This window comes from Drosophila willistoni, unplaced genomic scaffold, assembly GCF_018902025.1.
Source record: "Drosophila willistoni isolate 14030-0811.24 unplaced genomic scaffold, UCI_dwil_1.1 Seg164.1, whole genome shotgun sequence".
Classification (NCBI taxonomy): Eukaryota; Metazoa; Arthropoda; class Insecta; order Diptera; family Drosophilidae; genus Drosophila; species Drosophila willistoni.
Genome location: NW_025814125.1, coordinates 141,824 through 148,264, shown reverse-complemented (window position 1 = coordinate 148,264; position 6,441 = coordinate 141,824). Strand labels below are relative to the sequence as shown.

The window sequence follows — 6,441 nt, the reverse complement described above, 5'->3', positions numbered from 1 at the left end:
GAGCTATCGGGAAGAAATTTTTTTTTGGGTTTTAATTACCCGGGTAAGATAAAGTATGAAAATCTTTAGGATCGGAAACTATATCATATAGCTCTAGAAGAAACATTTTCGCAAAAATTGGAGTATCCCCATTAAATTTACCAATATGATAATATTGAAAAAAATCTCAGTTCTGTAAACATTAGGAATATTTTAAATAAGCCCGCTCCTCGTCTCAGTGAATTTCCCTGATAACCGAATTTGGGCACACTAAAAGGGTATAATACGCTAAGGCGGGGTACGGGCACACTCTCTTGAATATAGTCAATAAGACCGCATGTGCACTTAATTTGAAAATAAATAAAATCCGGAAATATAAAGACAATCCCAAGGAATTAATTACTTTAAAAAGTAGAGAGTTTACAACGCGGACAAATTTTTTTTCAAAATGTAAGTTGCAAATCAACGCCTTGTCAACATTGACGTCAGATTGCAAATTACATTTTGAAACCCACTGGCGACCGACAGCATCGTTTTTAGGAAACTTAAAGAGCTGTACGGGAAAGTGCTCTGAGCCATATCTGTGGCTCTTCAGGCACGACTTAATAACATACTTAAGCGTACTTTTCCTACCATGCGTCACTTCTCAGCAAAACTGTTGACTCTTTGACCTACAATGTTTGGCCATAAAAAGAAACTGATATGTTGGAGAACTGACTATTAGTTAGCACAAAAGAAACACCGCTTTTATTTGTTTATATATCTTCATTTATATTAAACACTTGAACTTGAGCTTTGGCAACACCAGCAACCACGTTTTACATTTGCAGAAAAAAGGAAAAAGAGATCTTCAGTGTGACCAAACTTCATGTCACTTAAAAAACTTAATCTAGTATTGTAAAGTATAATTTTTGTAAGTGGAATAGGGGTATTCCAACACGCCCCCTCAAAAATTACATTATTAAATAAACAAAAATTAATTCAAACTTAACTACTGATTGCTGTGGTTGGTGTGCCATCTGGGAAGTCTTATGTGATCCAGCATTTACTCTAAGGATACAGGGAAAACCCAGAAAAAAACCTGTATCGGATCAACTTAAAAGTTTACAAATTAAAAATATAAATTCATTAGCATGTTTTACAACTCAACAATTCAAAGAGTCGTAAATTAAATTAAATAGGCAAAAAAAAAAATTTAATTCTTTGGCATCGAGGAACAATCGATTTGTTCAGTTGTCTTCGAGGAGTCCCAATTTCTTCCGGAATTCTGCAAACTTTCCGACTGGCAGCGGCTTTGTAAAGATGTCAGCAACTTGGTTTTCCGAGTTTTTCACCACTAGCATTCCATTTTTGCTTATGGAAACTCCATCAGTGTTAAATGTCACTGACATTCCAGCTTCTTGAAGTCTCTTAACTGACATCAAATTAGCTGCAGCTTCCCTGCAGTACAAGACATCCTCCAGTGTAATTTCGAAGCCATTTTGCAGCCGCACAATACCACGTTTGGTGGCATATATGTATTCTCCTTGTTTAGCCACAGCGATTTTTAGTGGTGGCACCAACTTTACACAATCAGAATACAATGACTCATCATTTATTAGATGGTCACTCGCTCCAGAATCCAATATGAATTCATTTTTATTTAAATTTGATTTCACTTCAGAATCCAATATGAATTCATTTTTATTTAAATTTGATTTCACATAAATGCAAACCCGGGTTCTGGTGTTGCCAATTGCGCTTGATTATTTTCCATATTCTTTTCTTTTGAAATTCTTTTAAATGCGTAACAATCTTTCTTTATATGACGTACCTTTCCACAGTAATGACACTTGATACTATTTCCTTGCTTGCCTTTGAAAAATCTATTTGGTTTATTCACCCTATTTTTAAAATTGACTTGTGTAAACTTATTGTTGTTGTTTTTATCACCTTTTTACTCGTATCACTATTATCATTGTTTATTTTAACTTCGTGATCTAATAATCTATTTTTCACAAGAGCTAAAGTTAAGTTATCCTCTGATAGCGTTTCTATAGCTGTGATCACTCCGTTGTAAGATGATGGCAACGTAAGCAACAAATGTGACACCTTATCCATTTCTTCTAATTTTGCACCGGCAGCTAACAATTCGCTAACTAACTCATCAAAGCTGTTGAAGAATGTCAGCAGTGGCATCTCACTCGACAACTTAAGCGAGAGTAAACGTTTGCGCAATGCCAATTGCGATGGCAAACTTTTGCGCTCATAAATGGCGTCTAAGCTGTCAAAAATTTGACGCGTGGTTTTGTCGTTTGCCGCAAAATTAAGAAACGCATCACTTAAATGTTCTATAAGCGTACTTTTGGCACATCGCTTTGCGTTTACCCAAGAGTCATCTATTTTGTTGGGCATCACTTGATCAATAACTTTTATTACATCTAATTCTGTAAATAATGCCCTCATCCTAAGCTTCCAAAAAGAGTACTTTTCACCATCAAAGGGCTTTATATTGCGCTTTTCCATTCTTTTTAACACACACACACAGCTATGAATAAGGAAGAAAGAAAGAGACAAAAAACTTGTACTTGGAATTGAATTTCACAATTAGGTTAAATTTCCGAACTGATCAAATAATTGTATTTATATGTATTAACTAGGCATGGACTGGGCCCATAACCTGTTGGAGAACTGACTATTAGTTAGCACAAAAGAAACACCGCTTTTATTTGTTTATATATCTTCATTTATATTAAACACTTGAACTTGAGCTTTGGCAACACCAGCAACCACGTTTTACATTTGCAGAAAAAAGGAAAAAGAGATCTTCAGTGTGACCAAACTTCATGTCACTTAAAAAACTTAATCTAGTATTGTAAAGTGTAATTTTTGTAAGTGGAATAGGGGTATTCCAACATGATACAACTTAGAAATGCATTTCAAAGACCACGCAAAAGTCAAATCTTGTTCGTGGGCCACATGTCGACAGAATTTCGCTGCTTGTACAAACGTACACATTTTGTTTTTTTTTTTTACTTCTTTTTAGTCTTACTAATTGAAAATTGAAATATCATATAGCCGCAATATTTCAAACGAAATTGCAGCAGCCGCAGCCCATTGAAAATTTTATCAGGCAAAATTTATGCAAGAGCCTAAAGCCTCAAATGAAATGAAGTGAAGTGAAGTAAAGTGAACTGAAGTGGAATGGGTTAACACTCCCACCATATGTAAGCCTTACTTTGAATTTCACACATTTTTTTCGGTTTGTTTTTTGCTTAAGCACTTGGTAATATACAAATAATTGCCGTTTATTGTCACATGCAAGAACACGACGAGGCGTTGCTGCATGCCCCTCACACATTTCGAGTTGGAGAGTTTGATTAATTATCTGCAATGTCAAGAAGGCAAATCTTAACAAAATGGGACAAGGCAAAACTTCGATCTTCGCATGTTGCAAAATTAACAATTATCATGATATTTCAGTTTTCAGTTTAAAATTTTGATTGAGCAAGGATATAGTTAAAAATGAAGTAAGTAAGTCGTCTCGCTAGTCTGCCAAATTTGATCGCGTTGGTCAAAAAATTGCAAGAGCCAATCGGTTTTTTTAAATTAAGGAGGCGTAAGTGGGCGTGGCAACATATTAAAATATAAATATTCTGCGCGCATACTAAATTTGGTGACTTTAGCTTTGTTAGTTTTCGAGAAAATCAGTTTTGTTTATTTTTCGGGGGCGGAAATGGGAGTGGCAAAATTGTTAAATAGTCAATATCTGCGCGTCTATTAGGATAGCTTACATACCTAATTTAATGTCGGTAGCTTTCATAGTTTTAAGAAAATCAGTTTTATGTGAATTGCGGGGGCGGAAGGAGTCGTGGCAAAAAGTTGGAAAACTTTTTTCTGCGCGGCAACTAAACAAGTATATAAACCAAATTTGATGTTTCTATCTGTTATACTTTTTAAGAAAAGCAGTTTTATGTAAATTCTGGGGGCGTGGCAAAAATTTGAAACAAACTCGATAACTGTACATACCACAAGAGTCTGCATACCAAATTTGATGGCTCTAACTCTGATAGTCTCCGTGATCTGCGTGTTCATACAAACGGACGGACGGACGGACGGATGGACAGACGGACATGGCTAGATCGACTCGGTTGTTGATCCGAGAATATATATACTTTGTGGGGTCGGAGATGCCTCCTTCTGCCTGTTAGATACATTTTGGCGACTTTAATATACCATTTCACCCTATGGGTGTATGGTATAAAAACCGAGATCGACTTTAACTTTTTATGCTTCTCTATCTATTACCGAATTGTAAAAACTGAAATTCATTAAAATTTCTACTAACATATTTGACCTACAATTTAAAAACCAAACTTATTCTTATATTCCAAAATGGTGACATTTGCCTACATTCTAAAGAGAGAATTTGACAGTGGCTTAATAAAAGTTTACCTATGATGACTTTGGAATTTATTGTAATGGACAATGTTCAGTGTGGCGATTTAAATAAACAATTAGACAAGCGAAAACAAAACGATCGTTTCATGAAAACGAACAAAACTGAATTCATTTTGGTGGAAAATAAAAAAATATTAAATATGCAATAGAGATTGACAAAAAAAAAGACATACATGCATATCTCATCGTCGGTCTTTTCAAGTCTGCCGCTGGCGACCTTTCAAACTGTCATTTGTCTGCTCAACTGGTTGGCAAACAATGTGGCTAAAAGACACCTACCTACCTAGATTCAATAGTTGGCCTGGATTTCGTATGGGAAGTCGGACATCCGTTGACAACAGCGAATGCACTGCCTTAGAGACTGCAAGTTTCCATTGTATGCAGTCAGTATTTGTTCACCACGGAAAAGGGCTTCTTAATATATGATGCTGGACTTAATTCCACAAATATATTCATAGAATTATATGCCTATATTCTTAAACCTAAAAATAAATATCTGCGAAAAATTTAATGTGGTCATAAAATTTTAATTTGTGACTTGTTTTCGAAACGATGTTTGAATGTTGTATGAATGTCGTAGACGCGGTTTCGAAGTTTGAATTTAGTTCGCGTTTTTAGGAAACACTAATATAAACGGGATATATAGATACTTTTAAAACAAAACAACCACGAAACACCATAAACTTAAATTTTTAAATACTGAAATTTTAACGAACACTAAGTTTAATTTTTAATTAAAAAATTACTTCCCGATTTTTGTGCTTTTGTGTAATTTTGATGAAGAATCGTTTGTTTTTCACTTAATTTTGATGTAAAGAAGTCATTACTTTGCAATTGTTAAATATAATGGTTAGATTTTCTAGATATAGGTTAGGTTAGTTTAAGCAGGCCATCCACTAGGAGTCCCACAGACAGATTTTCGTCCGTGGGGTGCGGGAGCGGGGGGGTGTCTGACATGACATCAAGAGTTGATAAATTGTTCGCTTGGCTGCATCCTGAAGCGATTTCTTATATGGGGTAGCTATGCCTCGTTACCAAGGCTGCACAGGATGTGTCTAAGCGTTTCTTGAACATCCGGAACATCCCACATAGACCGACTACAGGATATGGGTGTCAGACGAATGTCAAGAGTTGGTATATTGTTCGCTTGGCTGCATCCTGAAGCGTTTTCAGCAGGTGGACTCCTAGGTACCCAAGCCTCATCGCTGCCAAGGCTACACAGGAGGTGTGCAAGCGTTTCTGGAACATCCGCAACCTTTCATTTCTGCAGTCCTTCACATGAGCTGTGTGTCCGATGAGCATGCCTGCAATCCTAGAATCTGCGCTGACGGTCTGTCGCCTTGCTGCACATAATTTTGGATATGACTGGTACGCTAACAGGATACAGGTTACAGGATCTTTTAAAATTTAGCAAAATTTCCAAATAAAAGAATTTATTTTTACAATTTCGCTTAATTATATGTACTTCGTAACTTTGGCCGAAAGGACATTAAAAATCACAATGATATAATATAAAGGATTATGTATATGTTTCGTAACCTTTAACCATTTTTTATGGAATGTGTTCTTAATTTTGATGTAATGTAATATAAAAAATATATGTTTCGTATAATGAATGAATTTTATTCTTATTTCGTGTTAAAATTTTACTTAATTTTGATATAAAGGATTAAACGTAACCACTTTTGTAACTTTTTGGGTATTATGTTCTAAATTTGTATTTCCCAATTTTTGTCAAAAGGAACAATAAGGATTTTAAAAATGTTTAGATTAGAGGGATGAATGTATGCTAAAATTTGTAGTTAATTTTGATGTAGAATTTTATATGTATAACTTAAGTGTGGCCAAAGGGACAATATTCAACTTTTGTAACTTTTTGCAATTGACATAGGTATGTAATTTTGATGTAAAGGAAGAAATCTGTTTCCTGTTTTACGAGGACTGGACTTATAAATTTGTTATATATTTTTTAAAATTCGCGTGTTTTTCATGTAAGGATTTTATCTATTTTTTAATTTTTGT

The 6,441-nt window shown here is 34.9% G+C and overlaps 1 long non-coding RNA gene across 1 annotated transcript; it reads right to left on the bottom strand.

The window, feature by feature from the left end:
• Positions 1 to 5,242: 5,242 nt before the first annotated feature.
• On the bottom strand, positions 5,243 to 6,030 carry LOC124460933. The gene is made up of 2 exons (XR_006954860.1): positions 5,863 to 6,030; positions 5,243 to 5,792 (listed from the first exon to the last, which is right to left on the bottom strand). It is a non-coding gene; the product is annotated as an uncharacterized LOC124460933 (long non-coding RNA).
• Between the last annotated feature and the right edge of the window lie 411 nt (positions 6,031 to 6,441).